At 33.9% G+C, this 13766-nt stretch overlaps 1 protein-coding gene across 3 annotated transcripts in view; it reads right to left on the bottom strand.

The window, feature by feature from the left end:
* Positions 1-13766, bottom strand: part of STPG2 (sperm tail PG-rich repeat containing 2) — a 667306-nt gene that overhangs the window by 434289 nt on the left and 219251 nt on the right. The window lies entirely within an intron of this gene.

Here is a 13766-nt window from a genome sequence, read left to right as displayed (position 1 = left end):
GAACATAATATGTATGTTCTTGATAATATGTTCATAGCTAAAGAGATATCTAAGCCAAAAGGTATAGACAGAAAAAAGAAAACTCCTCCCTACACATTTTCAAGAAAATGTAATATAACAAAATATTATGACAGAATAGAAACTACATATATTACTCATAGAAATAAATGTGATTAAACTTAACTCATTTATTAAAAAATGAAATAATTTTATATAGGTAACAAAATAATAAAATACAAACAATTATATGAACAAAACTATATTGATGAAATAAAGGGATTTTAAAAATCTGGAAAAATAGGCCGGGCACAGTGACTCAAGCCTGTAATCCCAGCACTTTGGGAGGCCGAGGCAGGCAGATCACGAGGTCAAGAGATCAAGACCATCCTGGTCAACATGGTGAAACCCCGTCTCTACTAAAAATACAAAAAATTAGCTGGTCATGGTGGCACGTGCCTGTAATCCCAGCTACTCAGGAGGCTGAGGCAGGAGAATTGCCTGAACCCAGGAGGGGGAGGTTGCAATGGGCCGCGATTGCACCATTGCACTCCAGTCTGGGTAACTAGAGTGAAACTCTATCTCAAAAAAAAAAAAAATCTGGAAAAATAAAAGGATGGGCAAAGATGAAGGTATACTAGGCAAATGTAATCAACATTATAATAAAAAGTTTATAATAATAATATTATAAAAATTAGAATTCAATTCAAAAAGTATTAATTGTAATGAAGAACATTTTCTGGGCCAAAAGGCAATCTACATTAGAATTCAATTCAAAAAGTATTAATTGTAATGAAGAACATTTTCTGGGCTAAAAGGCAATCTACTGTGAAGATATAAAAGCTATGACTGCATGCATCAAATAATATATCACTGACAATTATAAAACAAAAATTGCAGGAGACTTGAGAATAACAGGTAGAACCACACTAATAATAGGAGTCATTAAACTGTCATAGTAAGTTTAAGACAGTTCACATGGTCCCAAAATAAAAAGTGATGTAGAAATAAACAATATACCAATAATATAAATCTTAAGGATATATTTTGAATTTACAGCCTGATAATAGAAAATACAAGTTCTCAAACACACATAAAAAATTCACCCCCAAAAAATCATACATTTTATGTCACAAAAAAATGTGCCTACATAAAATAGAAATATTACTGACACTCCCTGATTACAATGAAATAAAACAAGAAATTTCAAAATAGAAAATATAACCATAAAGACTTTTCCACCAAAAATATAAAGAACTTAACACTAAATAGCTCTTGAGTGAAAAAGAAAATACAAACTTAAATTATAGAGTTTCTAAAACCAATAACAACAATGAAAACACTACCTTATCATAATACATGGAATACACAAAGTTGTGATTAAATTCTTAAACACTCAATTAAAGGAAATAATAAAAATAAATTAAATTCTCATAGAAATTATGTAGGAACAACCAAGCAACCAAATAAAGCAAAAGAAAGGAAATGATAAAGAAAAAGGGCAGAAGTTTTGAAGGCAGAGAATTTTTTTAGAACAGTAAACCCAGTTTTTAAAAATCAAAATCCTGGTTCTTTGAAAGAATTAACAAAATAATCAGTAGCTAATCTAATTTTAAAAAGAAGGGAATCATAATTTTTTCAAAATAAGGATTGACAGTTGACAACAGGGAAATAATTACTGAATCAGAAGAAATGAAAAAAGTCATACTGGTCATACTAGTCTACTTTTCAGGCCTCTATTTAAATAAATTGGAATCTTAGAAATGAACAATCATATGATTACCTCAGGAATGTTAGAAATACAGTTGACAAATGTTAACAAATGGCTACTCACAATTTTAACCAAACTATCCAATAAAATAAGAATAAAAGGATACTTTCTTGATAAAAATATATATGCTTAGTTAGAAAGTAACCCATTTCACTCAATCAGGAAATGCTTGAGGTATTTCCCCTAATATCAGGAAGAGAAAAGGTCTAAGTGTTACCTCCAATAATATTTCATATTGTACTAAAAGTATTAGCCTAAGCAGAAAAACAACAGACATCACTAGAGGCTTAAACATTTTTAAAGAAGTAACACTCTATCTATTTGCAAATAACAAAATAGCACATCTGGAAAATCCTAAAGACTCAATGATAATAAATAATTTAATCCAGCCATGGTGGCTCACGCCTGTAATCCCAGTACTTTAGGAGGCTGAAGCAGACAGGTCATCTGAGGTCAGGAGTTCAAAACCAGCCTGACCAAAATAGTGAAACTCCATCTCTACTAAAAATAGAAAATTAGCCAGGTGTGGTGGTGTGTGCCTTTAATCCTAGCTACTAGGGAGGCTGAGGCAGGAGAATCACTTGAACCCGGTAGGAGGAGGTTGTGGAGAGCCAAGATCATGCCATTGTACTCCAGCCTGGGCAACAAAAGCAGAACTCCATCTCAAAAAATATATATAACAACAATAATAATAATTTAGTAAGGTAGAAGAATACAAAATTAACACACAGAAACAAATATCCTTCACATACACAAACAGTTACCACTAAGAAGAAAAACCCTACTTAGAACCCTATAATAACAACAAAGAAGATGAAAAAACAAATAAATAAGTATTCAAAAATATCCGAAACACACACAAAAGTTAAAATATTTCTGAAATATGCAAAATTAGATTTCAAAATATGGAAAGATACATCTAATCTGTATAAAATAAATGGGCATCAAAAAGATTACAGATCTTAAGTAATAAATTTAATAAAAAAAGAACAATCATTTTTATTAATCTATACATGTTGATGCATAGATTCCTATTTTTTCCTATGTCATAACTCATTACCATTATTACTTAATTTTGATGCTCAAATTATCCCAGATAGTCAGTGGGCACCCTGAAGCTGATTCTTGTGTCCTTTTTTTCATATTCCAATTATTTTCTAATGTGACTAACTTTTAACACAGCAAAATATTCCTGTCCCTACACTGAAAGCAGTAATTTATCTAAGGATCTCTGGAACCTTTTAAGTTATGAATAAATTTCAGAACTCAAAGTCTAAGAGCTAGGTATGTTCATTGCTACTGGGACTCAGAATACGGAGCTGGGAAAAGTAATACACATATACATATGTACACACCTATATACCCATATCTATATCCCCACATACCCACACATACACTGGAATTATATCTCCAAGTCCAATTTAATTCTAGCTTGCTTGTTTGCTTTTCTTTTTTCTTCCTTCCTTCCTTCCATCCTTCCTTTTTCCTTCCTTCTTTCCTTCTTTTCTTTCTCCTTTCCATATTTGTAACTCCTTTCTCTGACAAGAAACAGTTCCCAATATTTTTTCAAAATATTTACTCTTTAATTTATTCCTAGATCACAGAGAAAGAGCTCAAAATTGCTTATCTAAACCACTGTGAAAACCAGACCTCCTAAATACAGTTCAACATTTGTTTACAGTTCTTTTTCATTTTATTCTGAAAATACAGAGTTCAAATTTTTAGATTACCACTCTAATATTTTTAATTGCAAAAAAATTACACTACAGTAACAAAAATATTGAACATGAAAGCTTTCTCTCATATGTGTTCTCTTTTGGTAAGTAATGTTATACCATCCTACAAAAAATATTATATCATATAGAAGAAACAATATGTCAATATGTCATGCCTTTTCTTTCATTTCAAACTACTCAAAAGTATCCTAGTACCAAGATGCTCATATTCTTATATCCAATTGATTTTCCCAGGGACAGAAAGAGAAACAAAAACAAAATCATTCCACTCTAGCACCCTTACCATAGTTGAATTGAAGATATTTTCATCTCTTGCAAAATTAAAATTCCACTTACCAACTGAACACATTAATTATATTACCTAAATGGAGTTTTTGAGTCAATAAATAGTCTTAGGCTCTAATAAGTTCACAGCACCTTTTATTTTTCTTTTCAAAGTTTGTTACTGAAGTTGATCAAGAAAATTGTATTCTTGAAAAAAGTCAAAGTATTTTCTCTATATTATTTTTCTCTAATTAAGTATTAAAATAAAACAATGGATAAGTAGAATAGAAATGATGAAAGAGAAGCTTAAAACATTAAAATAGCCTCTTTTGCAGTGAAAAATTTTCCATCAGAAACAAGAGTAAAGGCAGATATCAAAACTCAATTATATCAGTCAAAATAAAGGGATAATTTAAAGCTTTGATCATCTGAAATGAAAATTAGTTATTTAAAACTCCACTGGAAACACTTTAGGGAACTCACTATTTCCTCGGGTTGACAATTCGTGTTCATTATCATTTTAATAACTTATTTCTTCTTGTCATTGCTGTGTTTTTTTCTGTGTTTTGGTGACATACATCAACTTCTCTTACCTCTCAAGTAATTTTTTTGCGACTTTGCTCATGTATAATTGACTTTTGGTAAACCTCATATGGTTACAGTATATAAGTTGGTAAGTTTTGACGTATGTCATGGTCATAAAACAATCACAACAATCAAAATAAAAAATATTTTTCACCCCTATTAATAAAAGTTTTCTTATATTCCCTTGTAATCCATCCGACCTTCCATAGACTTCCACGTGGAAACAGTCATCGGCTTTCTAGGGATGTGACTACATTTGCATTTTCTAGAGTTTTATACAAATAGAATCAAATACTTCATAATGTTTTGTTTCTGGTTTCCTTCACTCAGCATAATGATGCGGAAATTCACTCATATTCTTGTATATATCTATATGCAATGGACTGAATGTACCCCCCCCAAATTCATACATTAAAGCCCTAATCCTAAATGTCATAGTATTTGAAAATGGGGCCTTTAGAAGGTAATTATGTCATTAGAGTGGAACCCTCATGTTGTGACTAGTGATCACTTAAAAGAAGAGACCTGAGAAAAATAATGTCTCTCTCTGCCATGCTAGGGTACAGCAAGAAGACTCCTTGACCTTGAACTTCCCAGTCTCCAGCAATGTGCGAAAGAAATGCCTGTCATTTAAGCCATCCAATTGAAGGTAATTTGTTACAGCAGGCTAACATAAGACATTATAGTTCATTCACTTTAATTGCTAATTAGTATTCCCATCATAGGGATATGCTAGTCTGTTGGTCATTCACTAGTTAATGAACATTTAGATTGTTTCCAGTTTTTGGTTAACAATAATGGCTTTGGTTAATAAGACTGCCATAAATATTCACCTACATATTTTGTGAATATTTGCTTTCATTTCTCTTGAATAAAAATTTAGGAGTAGAATATCTGGATCTTTGGTAAGTGAAATTTTAACTATTGGACTTTTGAATAAAACTGCCAAACTGTTTTCCAAAGTGGCTGTATATAATTATCTCTTTATATACTTATTTATATTGCAACAACATACATCATTTTACATATTTTTTAAGGCCAAAGACCTCTGAAAAGCTTGGCTAAGAAAAAAACAAAAAGATCAGAGCCTAATGAATTTTAAAGAAAAAAAACACATTGGGAATTCATCATGACATTAAATTGTAGACAGAATGTACATATAAATGAAAAAGGAAATCATTTCAGATAATATTTTTTAAGTTATTTTCCACAGAATTTTTTAAGACATTAATTCCACCTTTGGATGAAATTTTTCCAGAGTAAAAATTATAGTTATCTTTCTATCTATCCCCAATTCTGACATATCATTTAGAACATAGCAAAGTCATAACAGTGTTTTTTTAGAATTGCAAATTTAGATGAGCTAGTGTAAGACACAAATGAACAAAACTTATAATTAGTATGCAAAATATTAAGAACTTATAAAACAAAATGTTTCATACCACAGTTGAGCTCTAATACATAATTTTTCTTATTGCTGTTTTCCAGCATTGTCTTCAGATCAAGACTGATTTGTCTTGTTTTCATTTAACAGTCATAAATATACAATAAAAAGTTATTAAAGTGTTTATGATAGGACATATTAGAAAGAGAGTTACAACTGAAAAAAATATAAAACCAACAATGGGCACTTTGAGAAACAACCTTATATGCAAAATAAAGAAAAAAATGTCAGAAAAATTAAAGTAGTAAGACTTCATTAAAAATTCAGCCAGTACACAGTTCATCTACTGTATGAAATATAGCAAGCCATTAAAATAATTACGATTCCATGAATGCAATCTAATCTCAAGCGAATGCTAAAAAGTCTGTCTTCCAATTAGCACATTAGTGGAACTTGCTTAATTAAATCAATTGAATATCAGTAGAAGCCCCCTAAGTATGCACTATGAGACTCGTATGAAGAAAACAGATGTGAACATGTATTTATAAAGCACATTAGAAAATTGTTGGCAAGTGTTTAATATATAATTTTTTATATAGCAAATAAAGGTCTAGGAAAGGTCTTAAACCCTAGTGGAAATGCTCAAATGTGCAAATTCAGATTTTTAAAGTCTACTTTGTTAATGCTTCTTTTATAATTTAGCAATGATGTCTTAAAAGCATATTTCTAGAATTGGATGTGGGACCATAAAAAGAAGTAAATTAATTTTCTAAAAATAAATGCCATATTAGAAGGTAACTGTAAAATCCTCAGAGATATTTATCATTAAATTACATGCTGTTTCCTTTGTTTTCTAGTGTTTAGGGAATGGCTTTACTTTCCTTTGAACATCTTTTCCATACTAATAATCACATACATAAAAAGCTAAGGATATTCTACTCTATGTAAGTTTTGAAATATGTTAAAAACAGTTTTTAAAAATTATTTAAATGAAGGCTGAAACAATTATTAGAATGTATAGATCTCCTTTTTTCTTAGTATTACTATATAAACAATATTTCATTAAGGTTGCATTTTATGTCGATGAATTTTGAATATATTTATTTTCTGCAAAGAGACTCCTGTGTTTTCTTAGCCAAGAAATAAACAAGAGAGAATACCAAAAAATTGGATTAGGTCATAGCAGAATTTTAAAATATAGGTAATATCTTCCATAAAAGGTATTTTACATTTTCAATTTACTTTTATTTAATTGACAAATAATAATTATGTATATTTACAGGGAATGTGATGTTTTGATCTATGTATACATTGTATTGAATGTTTATTCAATAAAGCTAATTAACAAATCCATCACCTTACCTACTTACCATGTTTTTGTGGCAAGAACATTAAAAATCTATTATTTTAGCAATTTTGAAATATACAGTTACAACTGTTATTACTATGCAATGTAAGAGATCACTAAAAGTTATTCCTCCAGTCTAACTGAAACTTTGTACCCTTTAATCAACATCTTCCCTTTTTTCAGCCCTCTTCCATATCTGGTAACCACCTTTCTACTCATTTCTATGAAATTCACTACAAGGACCTCAAACAACCCAATAGCAAACAACATATAATGTGATAAAAAATCGGTGAAGGACATGAACAGACATTTCTGAAAAGAAGACACACAGATGCTATATTAGGTTTAATGAACTCACAGTTCCATGTGACTAGGGATGCCTCACAATCATGGTGAAGGGCAAAGGCACATCTTACGTGGTGGCAGACAAGAGAAAATGAGAATTATGTGAAAAGGGTTTTCCATTATAAAACCATCAGATCTCATAAGACTTATTCACTATCATGAGAACAGTGTTAGGAAGCCATCCCCATGATTCAACTGTCTTCCACTGGATCCATCCGACAACATGTGAAAATTATGGGAGCTACAGTTCAAGATAAGATTTGGGTGGAGACTCAGCCAAACCATATCATTCCACCCCTGGCCCCTCCCAATTCTTATATCCTCACATTTAAAAACAATGATGCCTTCCTAACAGTCCTCAAAAGTCATAACTCATTTCAGCATTAACTCAAAAGTCCATAGTTCAAAGTCTCATCTGAGACAAGGCAAGTCCCTTCCACCTGTGAGCCTGTAAAATCAAAGACAAGTTAGCTACTTCCTAGATACAATAGAGGTACAGGCATCAGGTAAATTTAGTCATTCCAAATGGGAAAAATTGGCCAAAACAAAGGGTCTGCAAGCCCCACGCAAGTCTGAAATACAGCAGGGCAGTCAAATCTTTAAGCTCTAAAATGATCTCCTTTGACTCCACATCTCAGGTCACACTGATGCAAGAAGTGGGTCCCCATGGTCTTGGGCAGCTCCACCCCTGTGACTTTGCAGGGTACATCTTCCCAGCTGTTGTCACTGCCGGCATTGAGTGTCTGCAGCTTTTCCAGTTCAACAGTGCAAGCTATCAAAGGATCTACCATTCCGGGGTCTGGAATACAGTGGATCTCTTTTCACAGCTCCAATAGGCAGTGTCCCAGTAGGGACTCTGTGTGGGGACTCACACCCCACATTTCTCACACTACACTAGCAGAGGTTCTCCATTTGGGCCCCACCCCTGCAGCAAACTTTTGCCTGGATATTGATGAATTTCTATACATCCTCTTAAAACTAAGCAGAGATTCCCAAACCTCAGTTCTTGACTTCTGTGCACCCACAGGCTCAACATAGCATGTAAGCTGCCAAGTCTTGGGGTTTGCACTCTCTGAAGCCACAGCCCGAGCTATACCTTGACCCCTTTTAGCCATGGCTACCGTAGCTAGGATACAGGTTGCCAAGTCCCTAGGGGGTCCAGGGCCCCACCCATGTAACCATTTTTTCCTCCTAGGCCTCTGGGCCTGTGATGCGAGGGGCTACTGTGAAAACCTCTGACATGCCCTGGAGACATTTTCTCCATGGTCTTGGGTAATAACATTTGGCTCCTCATTACTTACACAAATTTCTATAGCCAACTTGAATTTGTCCTTAGAAAAGGATTTTTCTTTTCTATTGTATCTTCAGGCTACAAATCTTCCAATCTTGTGTGCTGTTTCCCTTCTAAAACTGAACACTTTTAAAAACACCCAAGACACCACTTGAATGCTTTGCTGCTTAGAAATTTAAAGGACCTTTTCAAGGAGAACTACAAACCACTGCTCAACGAAATAAGAAAGGACACAAACAGATGGAAAAACTGGTTAGGAAGAATGCTCATGGTTAAGAAGAATCAGTATTGTGAAAATGGCCATACTGCCCAAAGTAATTCATAGATTCAATGCTATCCCCATCAAGCTCCCAATGACCCTCTTCACAGAACTGTAAAAAAATCACCTTAAACTTCATATGGAACCAAAAGAGAGCCTGCATAGCCAAGACAATTCTAAGCAAAAAGAACAAAGCTGGAGGCATACTAGAAGACTACAGTAATCAAAACAGCATGGTACTGGTACCAAAACAGAGATATAGACCAATGGAACAGAACAGAGGCCTCAGAGGCAGTGCCATACATCTACAACCATCTGATCTTTGAAAACCCTCAAAAAAAAACAGCAATGGGGAAAGGATTCCCTGTTTAATAAATGGTGTTGGGATAACTGGCTAGCCATGTGCAGAAAACAGAAATTAGACCACTTCCTGACACATTACACTAGCTCCAGATGAATTAAAATTAACTCCAGATGAACTAAAGATTTAAACATAAGACCTAACACCATAAAAACCCTAGAAGAAAACCTAGGCAAAACCAGTCAGGACATAGGCACAGGCAAGAACTTCATGACTAAAACACCAAAAGCACTGGCAACAAAAGCCAAAATAGACAAATAGGACCTAATTAAACCCCTGAGCTTCTGTACAGCAAAAGAAACAATCATTAGAGTGAACTAGCACCAACAGAATGGGGAAAAATTTTTACAATTTACCCATTTGACAAAGGACTAATAATCAGAATTAATAAAGAACTAAAACTGATTTATGAGGAAAAGAAAAACCCATCCAAAAGTGGGCAAATGACATGAAAGACACTTTTCAAAAGAAGACATAGATGAGGTCAACAAACATATGAAAAAATGCTCATCATCACTGGTAATTAGAGAAATACAAATCAAAACCACATTGAGATACCATCTCACATCAGTTAGAATGCTGATCATTTAAAAACCCGGAGACAACAAATGCTGGAGAGGATGTGGAGAAATAGGAACACTTACACTGTTGGTAGGAGTGTAAATTAGTTCAGCCATTGTGGAAAACAGTGTGGCGAATTTTCAAGGGTCTAGAACTAGAAATACCATTTGACCCAGCAATCCCATTATTGGGTATATACCTAAAGGATTATAAATCATTCTATTATAAAGACATATGCACACGTATGTTCATTGCAGCACTGTTTACAATAGCAAAGACCTGGAACCAACCCAAATGCCCATTGATGATAGATTAGACAAGGAAAATGTAGCACATATACACCACAGTATACTATGCAGCCATAAAAAATGATGAGTTTGTGTCCTTTGGAGGGACGTGGATGAATCTGGAAACCACCATTCTCAGCAAACTGACACAAGAACAGAAAATCAAACACCGCATGTTCTCACTCACAGGCAGGTGTTGAACAATGAGAACACGTGTATACAGGGAGGGGAGCATCACACACCGGGGTCTGTTGGGAAGGGGCTAGGGGAGGGACAGCGGGGAGTGGGGTGGTTAGGGAGAGATAACATGGGGAGAAGTGCCAGATATAGGTGATGGGGGTTGGAGGCAACAAACCACCTTGCCATATATATACCTATGCAACAATCCTGCACAATCTGCACATGTACCCCAGAACCTAAAGTGCAAAAAAAAAAAAAAAAGAAAGAAATTTCATCTGCCAGATACTCTGAATCATTTCCTTCAATTTCAAAGTTCCACACATATCTAGGGCAGGGGAAAAATGTTGCCAGTCTCTTTGCTAAAACATATCAAGAGTCACCTTTACTCCAGTCCCCAACAAGCTCCTCATCTCCATCTGAGACCACTTCAGCCTGGATTTCATTGCCCATATCATTATCAGCATTTTGGTCAAAGCTGTTCAACAAGTCTTTAGGAAGTTCCAAACTTTCCCAAATTTTCCTATCTTCCTCTGAGGCTTTCAAACTGTTCTAACCGCTGCCTGTTACCCAGTTCCAAAGTTGCTTCCACATTTTCAGATATCTTGATAGTAGTGCCCTGCTCTACTGGTAACAATTTACTGTATTAGTCCATTTTCATGTCGCTGATAAAGACATAACTGAGGCTGAGTAATCTATAAAGAAAAGAGGTTTAATGGACTCACAGTCCCACGTGGCTGGGGAGGCCTCACAAGCATGGTAGAAGGTGAAAGGCACATCAAACATGGCAGAAGAAGAGAGAATGAGAATGACGCAAAAGTGGTTTCCCCTTATAAAACCATCAGATCTCATGAGACTTATTCTCTATTCCATGAGAAAAGTATGAGGAAGACTGCCCCCATTATTCAATTGTCTCCCACTGGGTCTCCCATAAAACACATTGGAATTATGGAAGCTACAATTCAAGATAAGATTTGGGTAGGGACACAGCCAAACATATCAGATGGCCAATAGGTATATATAAACATTCTCAATATCTGTAATCACCAGGAAAATGCATGCTAAAACACAATGAGGGATCATCTTATACCTGTTAGAATGGTAATTAAACAAAAGACAAATGATACCAAGGTGGAAAATAGGGAATTAGTACAGCCATTATGAAAAATATAATGTTGAGGTTCCTCAAAATACTACAAATAGAGTTACCATATTATCCAGCAACCCCATTTGTGAGTATATATCTAAAGGAACTGAAATTGTTACGTTGAGGAAATATCTGCATGACTATGTTTTTTGCAGCATTATTCACAATAGCTAAAATATGGATTCAACTTACATGTCCATCAAAGAACAAAAGGATAAAGAAAATGGGGTACATATGTAAAATGCAATATCATACAACCTTCTAAAAGAAGGAAATTCTGTCATTCATTACAACATGGATGGAACTGGAAGACATTATTCTAAGTGAGATAAGCCAAAAACAGAAAGACAAATAATGTATGCTCTCACTTATACGTGAAATCTAAAAGATCCTTTATGTTTTGTATCAATGGCATTAAGTTCATTAGGAGCTTCTCATTTTGCATGCGTAGATTTTTTAAATAATAAAAAAAGCAGAGCAGGCAAAACAGCAATTGGCAAAGAAAGAGGGAGTATGCCTAAATAGGAAGTAGTACAGAATGAAGAAAAACTGTCTTCACACATCACAAAAAATGCCAAATCTATCTCATTTGGAAGCAGCAGAGTATAGAAAATAAACCCTTGAGAAGAGATTCAGAATTCCTGATTTATAGTTCAGGGTCCATTACAATGTAATTGGAACAAAATATAACTACAATATAACTGGAACACTGGAACAAAGTCCCCCAAATTAGATACTCCTATGTTAAAAATGATCTTGGTGGTTAAGAAAATATGTCCTTAAAGAACTGATCATGTATGAGGTAGATAAAGACTTGAAATCACTAGAAATCATTTCCAGGAAATTCAAATTACCCACTTCAGCTAAAAAACATTTTTTTTCCTAAGCATTTTTGCATGCTGGCAAGAGGAGTCTTCAAGGAGAAAGGGGATGTATCCAAATTGAAGAGCAGGATTGAATATGTCACACACTTAGGAGTAACTATGGCATACATCCGCCAAGACCTCCAATCCCAGTTCAGAATGATGTTTGCATTTTTGTTAATATAATTTTAATATTTGAGAGCTTAAAATATTATTTGTTATTGCTGCTATTCTCAAACTGTTTTTACTATAAAGATTATTCTTAATATTTGAAAGGATTTATTTACCAATTTTGAAGAAAATAAAAGAAAAGCAAAACTGAAAAGATAGCCAGTGATCTCAGTCACAAAGAAGTCCCAGAAAATAAAGGAAGTGGGTATACACGTAAGGGAAAAAAATGGGATCTAGTCCCCTGGATCTGGTAAAAACTAGCGAAGAGCACAAAGGGAATGAAATAAAGGTCTGAGAAGAGCCCATTAAGTCTTAAAAATTAAAAGACAAAACAAAAAGCTTCTTCTCTGACAGAATTTATCTAAGTCTGCCCTCTCCTTCTTATTAGAAATCCTTTTCCAATATTTTCTATGTCACTTAATGTTTTTACCCCTTAATTTTTACCTTAAAGGTAAAAATGTTACTTTAAAAGTTCCCCAAGGTCTATTCTAGCTCTAAAATGCTATTATTGTAGTAGTTATTCTTCTCTTAAACACTCAGTAATATGACCTTGCAAATGTATTTTCTATACTTTTGGCTAATATTCTTTCAGGAAGTAACCAAACTCATAAATGGGCACATAAGGAAATATCTCAGGGTTTAAAACATCCCTATAGTCATAAATAAAATGACAGAAGATTCTTTGGGAAATGACATAAATAATTTTCTGGCACATTTTCTATGGGAAAATAACATTCAGAAACAAATTGTGTGGTTTAAAAGACTGGCTTTATCAGAGAAGATTTAGACTAAAATATTTCTTACTTAAGTCACTTTAAAATGCTCCATCATAAAAACTCCTCAGACTTATATACTTTTCACATCATTCCGGTTTCAGCCATCATTATCCAACATAAAATTACTAAAATAATATCCTAATAGTACTCCATCATAATCTCCAAATCTGTTCACCCTTGGTTAGTCAGACTTAATGTTTTAATGTCAAAACTAACTTTCAGCATCTATTTATGGCATAGAAAACTGGAAAGAGTGTTACTACCATCCTAACAACAAGAACAAGCCAATAATCTACATGACTTTAATTTTTTCTCAAACCTATGGAAGAGCTGATTTCAAGGAGCAATAAATTTGCCTGAAATTTAATGAAAGACAGGTGCTCCCCCACAAAAGAAAGGCACATCACAAGCACTAATTTACCTGGAGTGCAGTATGGGAGGGT

Source organism: Callithrix jacchus, chromosome 3, assembly GCF_049354715.1.
Source record: "Callithrix jacchus isolate 240 chromosome 3, calJac240_pri, whole genome shotgun sequence".
In the NCBI taxonomy this organism is placed as follows: Eukaryota; Metazoa; Chordata; class Mammalia; order Primates; family Cebidae; genus Callithrix; species Callithrix jacchus.
The sequence above is the reverse complement of the archived record's forward strand: the minus strand, read 5'-3'. Positions and strand labels throughout refer to the sequence as shown.